Below are 17,930 nucleotides of genomic sequence, written 5' to 3' on the forward strand. Positions count from 1 at the left end.
AGAGGGAGTGTTGAAATGTGGCAACAAGAATATTCCAATTTTAATTTGTCCTTGAATTAAAATCGAGAATTAAAATTCAAATTTAGTCTCACTAGTTGCTTGAAAAAAAATTAATTAATTCATCTTGAGTTAATTAGTAGGAGAAATTCAAAGTAGAAGTCTTTCTGAAGTCATGCAATAGTTATCCCTTAAATTAAGGAGATTATCCCTTAATTAAGGAGATAAGGTTGAGTTATATTTGAGTTGTAATTAGTTAGCTCAATTTACTGAGTTAAGTCGAGTTAGATTAGTTCCAAATTGTTTGAGGAACTAATTGTGAGTTCAGTCAGTTAATGAATGCATGCATCCAACTAGTGTACTCGAGATGACTGAAAATTCTCTCATCCTTAACTCATGCATGTCCATTCTGAGAAAGACCCAGTTGAGATTAAAGACAAGGACATTGTACTATTAGTTGCATGAATTTTCCTATAAGGAAAACTCATGCATGCAGAAGGAATTTATTCCTTGAGGATTGCGCAGTTTTACAGGGTGTGAGATCAGTGTGAGTGATTAGTGTTACACTTGGTAAGATGAGGATCACTAAGGAAAAACTGCTCTAGGAAACAGGAGCTTGGAGGGCAGTGTGGAAGACTTATGAGAAGTCTATTTTTCCTGTGAGCATCTGTGAGGATTGTACTGAGAGCTGGCTAGTTGTGAGAGCTAAAGCTTTGTGTAATTCTGAGATATTTCCAACTTGTATGATAATACAGATAGTGGAGTTTTTAGCTGAGGCTTTCCCCTGAGTATTCTTCTGTGTTTCATGTGCATTGATTCTTCTTCTAGTTTTATGTGTTCAACTTGATCTTGCTCAAATCTATCAAGCTTCTGTAAGTTTGATTGTAGAAGTAGATTAAAGTATTTTGCTTTAGTTATATTGCATTATCAAGTTAATCTACAGTCAGAATTTCTACACAAACAAGGCACTTTGGAGGTCTAACTACGCTCCCACACCAAGCTGTGATACCAAGATAAATTTAAGAAAGACACAAAATATGGAGGAAATGATCAACTAAGAGTGTACATGACTTCATATCATTCATCAAATAATTTGTACATAAATAAGATTAGAAATTCATTGAGGAAATTAAACAATTTCCTCAAAAATAAGATCTAATCTAACTAATCACAACCAATAACTAATAATAAAATAATCTGGAAAATTCTCCATTATTCCAAGTCACATTTTTATAATGCATTCTATTAATTTAAAAAACTTGCTTATTTCACTACCACTACCATATGAAGATGTTACAAGAATTTGACCCAAAAAAACAGACATTTAATTTGTACAACTATATTTATTTCTGCTTTTTAATATTTTTCTAGTAAACCATACTATTATGCAGACCAATTTACCTTGTTATCTTGTTGTTTAAACAGGGATATGCAATAATAGATGATTAATACATTAACCCAATGAGAATCAAAGTGAAACCCAAATTGTCAGGCTTCAATACAGGAAATACATAAATATGTTTGAAATATGATAGTTATATGTCCACAGAGCGGCTATTATTGTTTTATGCTTCAAACTTGCTTACTGTTTTTAACACTCCATACTGCATGAATCAAATCCTATTATAATGCGATTAATCATCCATTTGTTCTTGAGGATGTAGACGGATCGGAAAGCCTTTAGTCAAGTGAGAAACAGGAAAGTAGGAGATCTTATCATCCTCCAGTGCCTCCCATCTGCAAACATTAGGTACACGTAAAACACAATTTTAGCGCAGTCAATGAACATGACACTGTGTACATGCGGAGTGTAAATAAGTTCATAAACCACGTTGGCACACTATTTTGTATTGTTTTCTTTTCTTTTCTCCTAGAGGATGATATTAATTAGGAGTGATGCTTCAAGTAAAATTGATGTCTTATTTCTTTTATTTGAATTTGGTGACGAAGTTATGAAGAAAGAGGGCCAGCTCAAGTTTTTCCAGATGCATTCCTGGACAGAGCCTGGCCCCCCCTCCAAAAGGTATAAAAGAGGGGTTCGTTGAGAGCTCCTGTAATATAAAATCCCAAAGATTACTAACAGAAATACTAATAAGAGATTTGGGTTTCCACAGAACATGAAGTGATTTTTGTGCTGCCGTTGCCAACGCCATGGGTCAAATGTGAGCACAAAAGAATGGTACTTTTCGTCCAGATGCATGCAGTTTAGAAGCAGCATGACTGTCCACCCTCTTGGAATCACAAAGCCTCCTGAGAAAACAAGTTTGTCATGATCCGAATGCCGAGGTAAATCGCGTGGCAGTATTGTAAATATTCTACCTTTTTCTATCAGATTTGCATCCAAAATATTAAAAGAAATGCTGGAATTGGAAGTATTAGTTGAGATTTTATACATTTCAAACCTTGTAGAAAAATTATATATGTAAAATTGTAAGCCTTACTATATATGTATATAATTGTAACTTTGAATAGAAACATAAATAAAAAACAGGAAGAGTAAAAACATATTATTAAATGCCTTTAATTTTAATGTCTTCTTTTGCTTCTCTGAAAAGTGCTAAAGCGACGTTGGCGAGACGAAGTGTTTCATATATGACCTGGGAATTGAACAAATACATACACGATCAATGATGTCGACACTATATAATTATTTTTTATCAAAGTTTAGAGTAACTACTCATCATTTTACTTTACTCTTTTCAGTTAAAGGGCTCAAAAAATAGACCTTAAACAATTTAAATTTCAAAATTTAAGCTTCTGTGATATGTAAAGTAGCTTCAATACCTATCATATTAGATTTAAGATTTCCACTTCTTATAATTTCCAAATTTAAAATTTGCTAGTTCATTATGAAGAAAGAGAATGAACTACACCACGAAATTATAAATAGCAAATCCTAAATCTAATGTGATAAATCCTGAAGCTAGTTTACATCCAACAACACAAATAGGTAAAAGCTACTATAGAATTTTAAATGATCTATGATTCATTTAAGTATATAAACATATGTTACAAAACTTGTAATTAAAAAAATAAAATAATGTTATTAGCCTATCACACAAGCTTATCTAAATTATTGATTCGCCCGCAATCAGACAGACATGGACCATGTTAATCTCATTGCCTAATATTCGGCGAATCAACTAGATAAAACAGAAATCTTGAGCTTATCTAGATTGCTTATTCACCAAATATTCAGTAATCTTGAGGTTATCTAGATTTCTTATTCACATAACCATGCCCATCTGATTGCCCGATAAGGATGCCTCCCCGTGCCCGAACAGAAATCGTTTGGTTGTTCAACAAAGCAGTAATTAATTAATTAATTAATTACATACACATTCAGTGAATTTCATTGACTGGTAGTCATCCCAAGTGAGCTTTTGGTTTCTTGGACTCCCCCTTCTCTTTAATACAGCATCGCGCTCCTCCTGTGTGGTGCATATTCCATCATCAGTGTAGTCCAGTGTTAATGTATCAATACCAAGATATGAAATGCTTTTATTTAGAATAGAGATTTGCACACTGAGTACACACCTTCAGTTCGCGAAGTGTCTGGGGACAGTCCGTGAGAAATTTGATAGAAAATACCATCGCTGAGGTTGAGGTCTCATGACTAGCAAAGAGCAGGAATAGTACTAAATCTGCTATAACTTCTTTTGAATGCAAGTCTTCTTTCAAGAGTTCTCCTAAGAAATCATTGTGGACAGCTTCATCTGGATGCTGCCTTCTGTGCTTTATACCCTCATTAATCTTTTTGTATCAGAAACTCTTTGGCTGTTGGAAATTTCTGGTAATTTCAAACAAAAATCTGAACAGAGAATAATGCTCTGTTTTTCAGGATCTTTACACAGCGGAAAAATTAAAACTTGTTTGCAGAAGACAGAATCTTCATTCACACATAAAAGAGCTTGTATTCATTAAAAAAAATTGTTGTTACAAAATATGGTTCTTCCTCTTTCACAGAGGGATTTACAAAAAACATTCACACTGCTGTGTCTACTCTATTTTCTATTTCGCTGCTGCGGCTTTCTTTTACATTCATGCGCTGCTGTGTGCTACAGACGCACTTCTGTGCTTCCTCACATTCCTCTCTCACTCTCTATCTTCTACTGATTGAAAAAAATAAAACTTTATATCTACCAGGTTATGCTTGGACAGGTCAAAAATGGCCACCAACCACATTTGCAATCTAACATGGGCCTCTGATACAGTTTGCTAACAAAACTGGCCTTTTCTGGTACTCTGTTGTCCTGTTAGAGCTGGACGCAGTGGAATACACAAGAAACTCATAATCTTTCAATGCTCTTACCTGCACGAGGCGTGTCCTTCTTGTTCTTGGCCATTCTTCTTCTTTAATGTTGTTGGTGAGCAGTTATGGCACAAAGCCTTCTTTCTTCTTTGGGAACACACAAAAGTAGGTTAAAGCATAAATAAGGCATGGCGAAGGCGTACACAAGGCAGAACAAATCTCAGTCGTCGGATCTACAGATGAACGGCGGGATCGCATCGCAAAAATGTTATCGGGAGGATGAGGCGAGGTGAGAAGTGGCGATGTGAGATGTGCGATGATATCGCTTCACAATATTGCAATCGGCAGATATAAAGGCGGAGGGCTTAACTCGCAATGGGCGAAAGTTGCGATGTGCGATCGCATCGCATTGCAAGATCGCAATCGCAGAAAACAAAGATAAACACAATGAGGCAAGGGGTAAAAGGATGTGATTTGCAATATGATCGCATTGCAGAAGGAAAACTGCATGGTTTTCCTGAAGTAAAGCATGTTGCAGTTGAGATTACAACTTCAACACTCCCCTTTAATTTCAACTGCTGGGTTATCAGTCATACCCAGACATTTCGTAAAAATTCAAAACTTTTTTGTCCCAATGGCTTGGTCAGAATGTCTGCAACCTGCTCCTGAGTTCTACAATGTTGTAAAACAATTTCACCATTGTTTACCAATTCCCTGATGTAATGAAACTTTGTGTCAATGTGTTTCGTTCTCTTATGAAACACAACATTCTTGGATAATGCAATAGCTGAGCTATTGTCACAAAAAATTACAGTTCCTTTTTCTTGCTCTTGGCATAAGCTCCTTAACATTCTTCTCATACACACTGCTTGACATGCTGCTGTTGTAGCTGCCACATATTCTGCCTCTGCTGTAGACAACGCTACAATAGGCTGTTTTTTAGAAGCCCATGAAATGGCTCCTGAACCCATGTGAAAAACATAACTGGATGTGCTTTCTGATCATCTACACTTCCAACCCAATCATTATCAGTGTATCCAATTAAATCTGAACATTTTGAAACAGTATATAAAATACCAAATCTCTTAGTACCTTTTACATACCTCAGAATCCTTTTTGCTGCCTGCCAATGTGCTTCTTTTGGCCTCTCCATGAATCTGGAAATCAAACTAACAACATGCATAATATCTGGTCTAGTTGCAGTCAAATACATGAGGCTACCAACTATGCTCTTGTACAAACTAGGATCAAAATCCTTGCTACTGTCCTCTTTGCTTAGTTTTAATCCCATCACTGTGGGAGTTATTGCTGCTTTGTTGTCCTGCATATTAAATCTTTTCAACACTTCATTAGAATAATTTGCTTGTGAGATAAAAGTCCCATTTTCACTTTGTTCTACTTCTATTCCTAAGAAGTATCTCAGCAAACCCATGTCAGTCATTTCAAATTCTTCTTTCATGACTGTTTTGAAATTTTCAATAAGGTAATCATCATTACATGTGAAAATAACATCATCAACATATAACACAACAATTAGCCTAGAGGTTGCTCAATGTAAACCTCTTCCATTAATACTCCATTTAGGAATGCTGACTTCACGTCCATTTGGAAAACTTTCCACTTGTTTTGTGTTGCTATGGACAGCACTGCTCTCACTGTCTCCATTCTAGCAACTGGTGCGAAAGTTTCTTCATAGTCTCTCCCATACTGCTGCTTGTATCCTTTGACAACAAGTCTTGCCTTGTGTCTTTCTATTTTGCCTTCAGCATTACTCTTGGTCTTGTAGACCCATTTAACTCCAATGACTTCTTTACCTTTTGGTAGTTCAACCAAATCCTATGACTTTTTTCTTTCTATGGCATTGATCTCCTCATCCATAGCTTCTATCCATTTCCTATCCTTAATTGAATCTTCGAAATGAATAGGGTCATCAACATGACAATATAAAGCAAACAAAGAGTTCATTCCTTCATTATAAATGTCACTTAAATTTCTGAACTTCTTACCTCTTTCACTTGGTGTACAAGTGCTTGAAGATGCACTTGAAGTTCCTCCTTGTGGTGTTCTTGGAGAAGCACTCTCATTTCTCCTCAAGGGTGTCACTTGCTGCCCTTGTGTTGGTGTTGCTGTTTGGGGATGTATTTCAGCCATCTCCTCATCATCTTCATCATGAGACAAACAGTTTTTAACATTCACTGTTTTCTCTATGCTTCCATCCCAAGCTTCCTCCTCAATGAACTGAACATCTCTACTCACAATAATCTTCTTGGTGGATGGGTTATACACTCTATAAGCTTTGGATTCCTCACTGTATCCAATGAAAATACATTTCTCCCCTTTTCTGTCCAACTTCCTCCTTAGCTGATATAGAATGTGTGCATAAGCCACACATCTAAAAATTTTCATGTGGGTGACTCCTTGCTTTGTCCCACTCCATGCTTCTTCCGGCACTTTGTTCATGACTGCTTTTGTAGAACACCTATTCAAAATATATACTGCACAGTGTACAGCTTCAGTCCAATAATCATTTGGCAAATGCTTTGCCTTTAGCATACTCCTCGCCATATCCATGATTGTCCTATTCTTTCTTCCGGCAACACCATTTTGTTGCGGAGTGTACCTAGTGGTAAACTATTTATGAATTCCATTTTCTCTACAAAACCGTAGAAATTCTTTGGAGATATAATCACCTCCTCTATCAGTCCTTAGAACTTTGATATGCAGTCCGCTTTGGTTTTCTACAAGTGCTTTGAAATTGCAAAATCTTTCAAACACTTCACTTTTGTTCTTCAAGAAATAAGCCCAAGTCTTTCTAGTAAAATCATCAATAAAAGTTAGTACATAAAGGCTACCTGCAAGTGATGGAGTTTGCATCGGTCCACATAAATCTAAGTGGACAATCTCTAAGGGTGCTTTTGCCCTTATGCTTTTCCCAGATGGAAAACTTTATTTGTGTTGTTTCCCTAAGATACAACCTTCACAAAGGCTGTCCGGTTTCTCTATCAATGGTAATCCTCTTACCATTCCTTTTCTATGCAACAAGTTAAGACCTCCAAAGTTGAGATGTCCAAATCTCAAGTGCTACAACCAATTTTCATCATTTGGTTCGCTTTGGAAAGCCTCTCGAGTAACTGCTGCAATTTCTGCTCCATCTTTCAAAATTACATTTACTCTGAGAGGGAACATCCTGTTCCTCATCATCCTCACTTTAGCAATACAACGTTTGCTGGGTGGTCTATCCATGATGGTGCTTACATCATTTACAAAGAAAACATTGTAACCTTTTTGAACAAGCTGTCCAATACTTAAGAGGTTACATTTCATTCCAGGAACATAATAGGCATCTATTATGGTTTTTCTTTCACCTTTCTTTGTTAAAATACTTATCTCTCCTTTTCCCATAACAGAAACTTTACTATCAGTCCCAAGTGTGACTTGTGACTTCACACTTTGATCTAATTTGGAAAACAAGGCTATGTTTCCTGTCATATGGTTGCTGCAACCAGAGTCTAGAAACCATACATCTTCATAGTTTGTTTCAGCCATATTATAAGCTAACAACGCATTTTCTTGGCTGATATTTTCTCTAGTGAAATTTGCACTAGATCTATTACGCATATCATGCTGTTTCTTCCTACATTCATTTGCATAATGGCCATATTTTTGCAATAATAACATTGGACATTGGATTTTTCATACCTATGTCCTTGAGCGTGATGTTGTCCACTTTGTTGGCTGCTGCCTTCGCCTTGGTTCTAATTTGGATTGTTGCCTCTTCCTTGAGCATTTGTTGGACTGTTTCTTCCACTTTTGTTTTGGCTTCTGCCTCTTCCTCTCTTGTTTCCTCTGCCTTGACCTCTTCCTCTTCCAATGGACATCTGGGTCTTAAAGGCATGCTCTAGAGATGAGTTTTCATTTCTACTCAATCTCTGCTCATGTGTTATCAGTGATGCATGTAGTTCATCAACTGAGAAGTTTGTGAGATCCTTTGTCTCTTCTATGGTGGTGACAATTACATCGAACTTTGAGGGTAAGACCCTCAATAGTTTCTCCACAATCCTCCTTTCTTCAAGAATCTCTCCACGAGACCTTATCTGTGTGACCAGACCAATTACTTGTGTGAAGAATGAGTCAATATTATCAGACTCCTTCATGCATAGATTCTCAAAATCTCTCCTCAGCAACTGTAGTTTTGTTGTCTTCACTTTCTCCATAGCTTGATAGGTTGTTTTAAGAGTTTTCCATGCTTCTTTGGATGTCTTAGCAGCTGCTAACCTTGGAAACACACTTCCATGCACTGCTTGATACAAGAAGAAGAGGGCTTTTGAATCCTTTTTCTTGTAGCTCTTCAACAGATCTTTCTCTACCTGAGTTAGATTATTAAACTCATTTTCATCTGCTGGTTCTTTAAAACCATCTTCAACTATTTCCCATAAGTCTTGGGAAGCAAACAAGGCTTTCATTATTATTGCCCAATAGTCATAATTTTTGCCATCAAATAGTGGGAGCTGCATACCCATGCTATTTCTGGTGCTGGTGCCAGCCATTCTTGCACTCTCAACTATGCTTCAAATACTTGACTGTATTTAAAAATAACTAACTGTCTTGGACAATCTTCACTTTTGAAGACACAAAAGAAACTTGAGAAATACCTTGGATTCTTTTGACTGAGTCTTCACTCTGCTGGAGAAGCTGCTGCAACAAGAAATCCTTCCTTCAGCTTCTTTGACACCTTCAAAGAGCCTGGACATTCTCCGATACCATGTTGGAAATTTCTGGTAATTTCAAACAAAAATCTGAATAGAGAATAATGCTCTGTTTTTCAAGATCTTTACACAGTGGAAAAATTAAAACTTGTTTGCAGAAGACAAAATCTTCATTCACACATAAAAGAGCTTGTATTCATTAAAAAAAATTGCTGTTACAAAATATGGCTCTTCCTCTTTCACAGAGGGATTTACAAAAAACATTCACACTGTTGTGTCTGCTCTATTTTCTATTTCGCTGTTGCGGCTTTCTTTTACATTCACGCGCTGCTACGTGTTACAGACGCACTGCTGTGCTTCCTCACATTCCTCTCTCACTCTCTATCTTCTACTGACTGAAAAAACTAAAACTTTATATCTACCAGGTTATGCGTGGAGGTGTCAAAAATGGCCACCAACCACATTTACAATCTAACATGGGCCTCTGATACAGTCTGCTGACAAAACTGGCCTTTTCTGGTACTCTGTTGTCCTGCTGGAGCTGGACGCAGTGGAATACACAAGAAACCCATAATCTTTCAATGCTCTTACCTGCACGAGGCACATCCTTGTTGTTCTCGGCCATTCTTCTTCTTTAATGTTGTTGGTGAGCATTTATGGCGCAAAGCCTTCTTTCTTCTTCGGGAACACACAAAAGTAGGTTAAAGCATAAATAAGGCATGGTGGAGGCGTACACAAGCCAGAACAAATCTCAACCGTCGGATCTATAGATGAATGGTGGGATCGCATCGCAAAAACGTTATCGGGAGGATGAGGCGAGGTGAGAAGCGGCGATGTGCGATGTGCAATGATATCGCTTCGCAATAGCGCAATCGGTGGATACAAAGGCGGAGGGCTTAACTCGTAATGGGTGAAAGTTGCGATGTGCGATCTGCAATCGCATCACATCGCAAGATCGCAATCGCAGAAAACAAAGATAAACAGAACGAGGCAAGGGGTAAAAGGATGCGATTTGCGATATGATCGCATCGCAGAAGGAAACTGCATGGTTTTTCTGAAGTAAAGCATGCTGCAGTTGAAATTACAACTTCAACACTGGCCAGAAGCGATGCTAGCCATTACTCATCCCATAAGAGCCAATCAAATTAGTAATCAGTAAAATAAAGGAGAAAAGCATTGCGGCTCTTGCGCACCTTAAGTCCTCTGGCGTACGAGGTACCTGGGATTCTAATGGGAACGGCAAGGAAAGCTTTAGAAAAAACGGCGAATGCCTTACTGATCTCTTCCATCTCCTTGGACGGAGATAAGTCCAGCAATTGTTTTGCCATCAAATTCAGAACAAGTTGTAACAGACATCACATGTGATCAGACTAATCGACCAATCTAAACGGAAAACACTTAGTTCACCACCATTTTGATGATACCAGTATTAAAAGGCAGGTTTCGTAGTTCAATTTTGTTTGATTTCGATAAATGATTAATAAAATCCATAAAGAATGCTTGAACAGTGCATAGCTTCTCGAAAAGTTAATGAATTGAATTGAAGAATGTTAATGAGGCGAATGACACCAAAATAGTATAAGGGGTTACATATTTAACTAACAAAACATTATACAATCAAGTTTTTTTCTATAATAGTTTTTTTGGGTGTGAAAAATGGTTAAAAAAGATTGGTTTTGTAAAGTTTTTTTTTTCACAAATAGCTAACAAACTATCTATCTATTTTCAAGTCTTCCAACTTACTACAAATGTCTTTATAGGCAGAACACTCTGTGATAAAATGCTATTAAGTTTCAATTGCTTTTTCTTCACAAAAAAACATAAATTCTTTCTTCCCGGCAGGGAATTCCATGATAAAGTGCCATTAAGTTTCAACAACTCCTTACTAGTTAAAAAAACATTAAGTTTCAACAATTCCTTACTCATTAAAAAAACACAAGTTCTTTCTTCTCACTCTTCAATGGACACTACTCAACTACGTGTTTAACATATAAGATTGGAAACTACTCAACTACGTGTTTAACATATAAGATGATGCGATCCAATAAGATGATGCGATCCAATCCTTAATTTTACTATTAATTGTGTTATTAAAATATTAACCTTTCCCTTGAGTCACTCAAATAGGTCTTTAAAGAATTTTTAATTAATGCATAGCTTTTCTGAAATATAAAGATTTTTGCAACAAATAGGTCTTTAAAGAATTTTTAATTAATGCATAGCTTTTCTGAAATATAAAGATTTTTGCAATGGGTTTCTTGATGGTGCTTACCTGATGGCACGATTTTTGCAATGGGTTTCTTGATGGTGCTTACCTGATGGCACTCCTCGTGAAGATGGATATCCTCTTGGCTTGCCACTGGGCGAAGGTGGTGTGCCATGAAGTGCACACGCAGCTTCTCGAACCCCAGGAAATTTACGGCCGTTCCGTGGAGCTTCTTCTGGAAATCTCAGTGCACCGAAAGCAAAGCGAATTTGGCGATGAGATTTCGAAAAGGTCTCGGATAATTGGATTGAAACAGCCTGCCTTCATTTTGCAGAATATGTTTGTTGAATTCTGGATCCACAGACACAATCATTCGAGATCTTCCGAACAAATTTGATCTGAATATCTCGCCATACCTGCGTAATTCGTCTTCACATATATAATTCACATCTTGTATTTGATATTTGATAAAATACGCGCCAATGTTAAAATTAAGACAGTACCTCAGCTCTAGATGTTGAACGTTAAAATTAAGACAGTACCTTAGCTCTAGATCTTGAATGAATCGGCGTGGTTGTGAACCCGAATTAATCGGTCGCATGAAGCCCAAGGATTCTGCAATCAATGGCCACCCTCTGGAACCGGGAGGCAAATTGTAGCCTCGACTGTCCACTATTCTGTAGAGCTGAAGCAGAATCATCGCCAGAACGAAACAGACGAAGCCCACCAGCCATGAATACGTAACACTAGTCTCCACCATGATCCCCAATTCAATGCTTTCCTCAGAGGGCAACTATCCCTAATCTCTTACTAATTTGAATGCTTATCAATCAATCTATGCTACGCCTCGATTATCCTCGGCTTAAATTGGTCCCGACTGCCCCCTACGATTCCAAATTTTTTGTCCACTTCCGATGCCCCGCCGCTTTCATTGGATTCTCTTTTTTGTTCTTTATAATTCATAACCAGTACACCTTCACGTCACTGAATTACCTTGTGCTCTTGAGTAAGTATTTGGAATTAATTTGCAGTAGTTTCACTTGTATGTGTGTAGTAGTTTCACTTGCTTGTGTGTTGTAGGTTAGTTGTCATTATATTTAATTTTATTATTTATAATTTTTTTATGTTATAATCCATTTAAATTTAAATAAATTTATAGTTGATACTTCCTCTAAGATAGCAACGTGTGATCAGAAGTGAGAGACCAAAGAACTTGACAGAAAAAATGTCACAACAACTTATCTTTAAAATCTTGGAAAAAAAAAGGAGTCACTTTGAGGGTGTGAAAAAAGCCGAGTCCATCGGTGTGAAAACCTTGTGAAAAAATTGGAACTGACGTACCTCGTGAGCGGAAAGAGCACAAACAACCTCTGACAATCATTTTATACAAAAGCGATTTTACAAAGATGCCATCGGTCATCTTTTTTATTCCTCCGCTAAACGACAACGTAACGAAGGTCAAAGTAACAAGGTGCATGTGGTTTTCTTTTAAGGTTCACGATCAAGGGTTATCTTTTTAATGAGTCTTTTTTTACTATAGGAGTTCTAAGTTAATGAAATTTTCATTTTAAAAAGTAGTTGTTTTTAGTGTGATTTTTTGGATTTTTTATTTAGGAGTCCAGAGGAAACATGTGAGGTGACAGTTTGATTTGTGTTATTTAAATTAGCTTTTTGACTATATATATGGATTTAGTAGCCTCAAAAACCCCTAGGGCACTTCTATTGTGCATCCGTTACCCATCAAACTTGTGATTTCAATAAATTCCTGCCAAATTTTAGAGAAATTAGACCAGAAAAACCCACTAGAAATTTAGTTGGTAAACATAACCGCTAAATTACTTATTTTATTATTGTCGTCATATAAATTAAATGGTTGGTATATGTCTATAACTTATATCCTCAAACACATGCTTTATTATAGCAATCATGATTAATTATAAATATCAAAACACTTATTTCATAACATATTTCACATTTCTAAGATTTAATAAAATCATCAAAACTAATTACATTATAGTGTCCTTTTTTATTATTATAAAAAGAATTAATATATGAATTAACCATCCACCACCTATATACAATATGTTAACATTAAATAAACTAGCAATTGCACTATATGTTGGAAAGGAAACGTCGTAAGGCATAAATTTTACGGCATAAATTCAAGATAAGGGCATTGCAAGCAATCTGATTCAACCTTGCTTGCTCATTATAAACAACATTCCTATTCAAAGCCAATAGTGAAACAAGACCAAAATTAAAAATCAATGTGCTTTGTGAGACCTTATAAGATCTGTTGGACAAGTAAAAAGGTAAATATAGTAAGAGTTATACATTTTCTCTCCTCTTCTAGCACAAGATACAAACATACATTTTCTCTCCTCTTCTAACGCAAGATACAAAGATTACATTTACTCTGAAACCATCTAAATTTATAATGTCATTAAAATCCTTCATACCTAAATTATCTAGAATCATTTTTTTGCATTCTAACACAACCAAGCTAAGATTATAACAATGGTGATTATTAAATCAATTTCCTAACAAGGGAATAATCTGAAGGATTGGAAATAAAAATTCAATTAGCTTATTCTTGCATTTGACACTTGAAAATTGGATCAAAAAACTCTCTCCGTATTAATATGCCTCATAAAAGCCTACCCCATTCAATCCCTTTTCCTCTGAATAAAACATAGGTACATTTTTATATCATCTATAGTAGTGTATTTGTTGACAGCTACTCTGATGCAAAAAATACATTCATTGGAACGCCTCTTTTTGCCCCACTGATGATGAACAAATCTCATGCCTCTGATCTTATGAAGCAACACTTTATGAAGATGGAGAAGTAGCAAATGCTTCCATTCGTTCACCCATCAAAATTTGTCGTTAAAGATATTTCATCATCCATCAAAATTTGTTGGTAGCGACATTCCTCGCTGCAGAATGCCATGTCACCCCTGCAATAATCAACAAACAGAGAATGAGACTAAGTCTTAAGAATGGGAAATTCTAATCAATTCAATCGATTCTCAGAGCTTTAAAGCAATCATGTGATCATTATAATAGACCTATACATGTAGATGTCTTTTCCATGGTTCAATTTCCACTTGCAAAGATAACAAGCCATTAGAAAATGGGTAACAGGAAACGCTGGAGCATTTGAATAACTCTGAGCTGGCCATGTGACATCCCATATTTCGTGTTCATCTTGCTTTTGAACAGGGTATTGCACAATTTCACACTCAATAACGCAATGAGTATGCATGTTGTTTGTGCTCAAATTTGAATCACAGGATATAACACAAGTATAGCTCTTTGAATGCTCCATTCATGTTTGATGGGTGGATTTTGTAGATCCACGGGGAGAACCAACCGGTATTGTCACACTTTACTGCTTATGAGAACTCAACTGGCAATCAAAGTTGTTTTCAAGCCAATAAGTGATCCCAACTCCAGAAAAGGTCTTCAATTCCAAAGGAGAAATTGGGCTTTTGGCCCCCTCTGAATTTGAGGACTCCTTGGGATTGAAACCTATTGAGATCCCAGAAGCATTGCAAAACCTGTGCTTGTCTTCTGGACAACCTCTGGTGGGTGATGAAGCATCATCTTTTCTCTCCTCTTTTCCTCTGATGGGTAATCAGGCATAAGATGAAGCATCATCTTTTCTCTCCTCTTTTCCTTGATGCTACTGAGAACTCACCCCTTAACCAACCCACTTAAACTCCCTTCTTAAACTTGCTTAGCACCTATGATCTTATGAGCAGCACTCTATGAAGATGGAGAAGCAGTAAATGCTTCCATTTGTTCACCCATCAAAATCTATCATTAAAGATATTTCATCATCTATAAAAATCTGTTGGTAGAGGCATTCCTCGTTGTAGAATGCCATGTCACCCCTAAAATAAACAACAAACAAAGAATGAGACTAACTCTTAAGAATGGGAAATTTTAATCAACTCAATTGATTCTCAGAGGTTTGAAGCAATCATATGAATAACAAACCTATACATGTAGATGTCTTTTTCATGGTTCAACTGCCATTTGCAAAGATAAGAAACCTTGAGAAACTGGGCAACAGGAAACGCTGGAGCATTTGAATAGCTCTGAGCTGGCCATGCGACATCCCATATTTCATGTTCATCTTGCTTTTGAATAGGATATTGCACAATTTCACACTCTATACCGTAATGAGTACGCATGTTTTTTGTGCTCGAATTTGAACCACGGGATATAACACAAGTATAGCTCTCTGAATGCTCCTTTCCTATTTGATGGGTGGATTCTATAAACCCATGGGGAGGACCAATCGGTATTGTCTCGCTTTGCTGTTTATGAGAACTCGACTGGCAATCAAAGCTGTTTTCAGGCCAATAAGTGATCCCAACTCCATAAAAGGTCTTCAAATCTAATGGAGAAAGTGGGCTTTTGGCCCCCTCTGAATCTGAGAACCCCTTTGGATTGAAACCTATTGAGATCCCAGGAGCATTACAAAACCTGTGTTTGTCTTCTGGCCAGCCTCTAGTGGGCGATGAATTTGATGGGTAATCAGGTATAAGATGAAGCATCATCGTTTCTCTCCTCTTTTCTTGATGCTACTGAGAACTCACCCCTCAGCCAACCCACTTAAACTCCCTTCTTAAACTTTCTTAGCACACTCTCTTCAATTGAAAAATAAAATGACGTTCAAACCCAAACATTCTTTTACACGATTCACATGCATAATCCCATACAACTTCGGGTACACTCCTCCACAAAAAGTGTAGGAGTCCTTGGAACTGGTTGCAGATATAATGTAATAAAGAAAACCTCGCACTACAAGCCTCGTCTAAGCCTCCCTGGACGTAATGAGCATATACTGATCCTAGTGGGAGCTTAAGAGAGCCTGTAAAGAGAAGAAAAATGATTGCAGGATTTCTGCATAATGAGAATGGTCAACATGCTACACTGTCTTTGCGAAAGAATATCATTGTTCAACTATCAAATTGAAAAACTGCAAGAAGATTTCATGTGCCCCAAGCTGGTGAGTTTAATCTTATCTGAAAATCCATTAATTTATCCTATTCCAGAGAAATTTCTAATCAAGTTCAATGCTTTGAGGGTCCTTGATCTCTCCCATATCCAAATAGAGTCACTGCCAACATCGTTCACTCAACTCACATTGCTTGAATTTCTCACATTGAATTCTGCTAACATCAAGGAATTGCCTCCAGCTATATGCAGGCTTTCTAGGCTTCAATTCTTGGATCTTTCAGACTGAAAAGTCTTAACATCATTGCCAAGCGAGATGTCTAAACTCACTTCATTCAAAAGACTACATTTGAGTATGGGTATGGAGAATGCTTTGAATGACCCCACAAATGTTGTGGCTCTAAAGGATCTCACAAATCTTATAGAGATCTGTATAGTCTTATTTTCAAAATTTGATGCACTAGCAACCACAATGGGAAATTGGCCAAAAATGAGGCATTTATATTTGAATCACATAAACAGGAATAATCTTAAGTACAATCTTCCTGATTAGATGCAGAAGATGAAGAAGTTGCAAGTCTTGTGTTGGATGATTACATTGGAGTGAAATTTCCCAAATGGATGTGTGACTTTCAACAGTTGGAAAGGTTAGAATTGGATGGCAGTCGCTATGTGAAGGAGTTTGCTCCATTGGAGAGGTTGTCCACTTTGAAATTTCTAAAACTAAGGAATTACTCCAACGTGAGAGACTTGGGATTATTAGTTTAAATAAAAAATCAATAGTGAATAAACTGGTGAAACAACAGAGACAGAGAACCGAAGAACACGGTCGACGAACAGGATGGAAGAGACATAAATGTGGAGAGAAATGGGGGAGGAGAAGGAGAAGGCCAAGGCCAAATCCAAGTGCAGTCATTGTGAGCAGGAGAGGTGTTGCCTCCATCACCTTAAGGTAGAGGGCTTGTACTAGCTCCTGTGTCCTCATGTCTCATTAGCACATGTATGTAAACCAGTTTACATAATCCATATAATTCATAGATGAAATTGTTTTGAACTGTATGTTCGGCTCAAAATACAATATATATCTCTAAAACAAAAACATAGCCTAAAGATAAATTTCCAGTATATATAGACCTATAATTATCCCAAAAATGCCAAACGTATTCCAAAAATAAATTTCTAGTATATAGACCTATAACAATCCAAAAAATGCCAAGATAAACATAGCCAAGGCAAACATAACCAAAACCTATAGCAAGGTCAGAACATTCAAAATATAAACAAGTAGAAAGACTTCGGTATAGCATATACTAAAATGCAGAGGCTATCTCATGGTCCCCAAAGCCAGATCATAAAACAAAATAAACCAAAGCCTACATGTTCCAGTAGCACAAAGCTCAAAAGTAAGCCTAATTTGAATAACACGACTGTTCCAAGAACAAAATATCTTCAATAAAATAGTGGCAGTTAACATCCTACATACCAGGCATAGCCGTAAAAGCACTCCTTGAATTAAATGCATGAGATGTGACCTATGATCACATAAGTACACCAAGCTCAACACTGTTGTTGGCATGACGTGTTCTACAATTGGACCGGATACCAGTGGGGTTTCCAAGTGTGGTGCTTTTATCAGGGAAGAATGATAAAGAAGATTGCCATCGGCCCAATCTAAAAATAAAAGAAATTGTTAGAAAAATACTTACAATGTCTGGACTTGCACCTACTTGGATTTTAAGCATAAAATTAATGGATTAGATCTTGGACACCACAAAATATATGCATTTAAACTATATAG

At 36.8% G+C, this 17,930-nt stretch overlaps 1 pseudogene across 1 annotated transcript; it reads right to left on the reverse strand.

Annotated features, from left to right (window-relative positions):
- Window positions 1-1,495: 1,495 nt before the first annotated feature.
- LOC149229582 (cytochrome P450 720B2-like) lies at window positions 1,496-12,007 on the reverse strand (annotated as a pseudogene). Its single transcript, XR_016247943.1, has 3 exons — window positions 11,704-12,007; window positions 11,271-11,577; window positions 1,496-2,247 (listed from the first exon to the last, which is right to left on the reverse strand). The product of XR_016247943.1 is annotated as a cytochrome P450 720B2-like (transcript).
- Window positions 12,008-17,930: the final 5,923 nt, after the last annotated feature.

The sequence above is a fragment of the Pinus tabuliformis genome, chromosome J (genome assembly GCF_031772625.1).
Source record: "Pinus tabuliformis cultivar Carrire ecotype Pingquan chromosome J, CPIR1, whole genome shotgun sequence".
NCBI lineage: Eukaryota > Viridiplantae > Streptophyta > Pinopsida > Pinales > Pinaceae > Pinus > Pinus tabuliformis.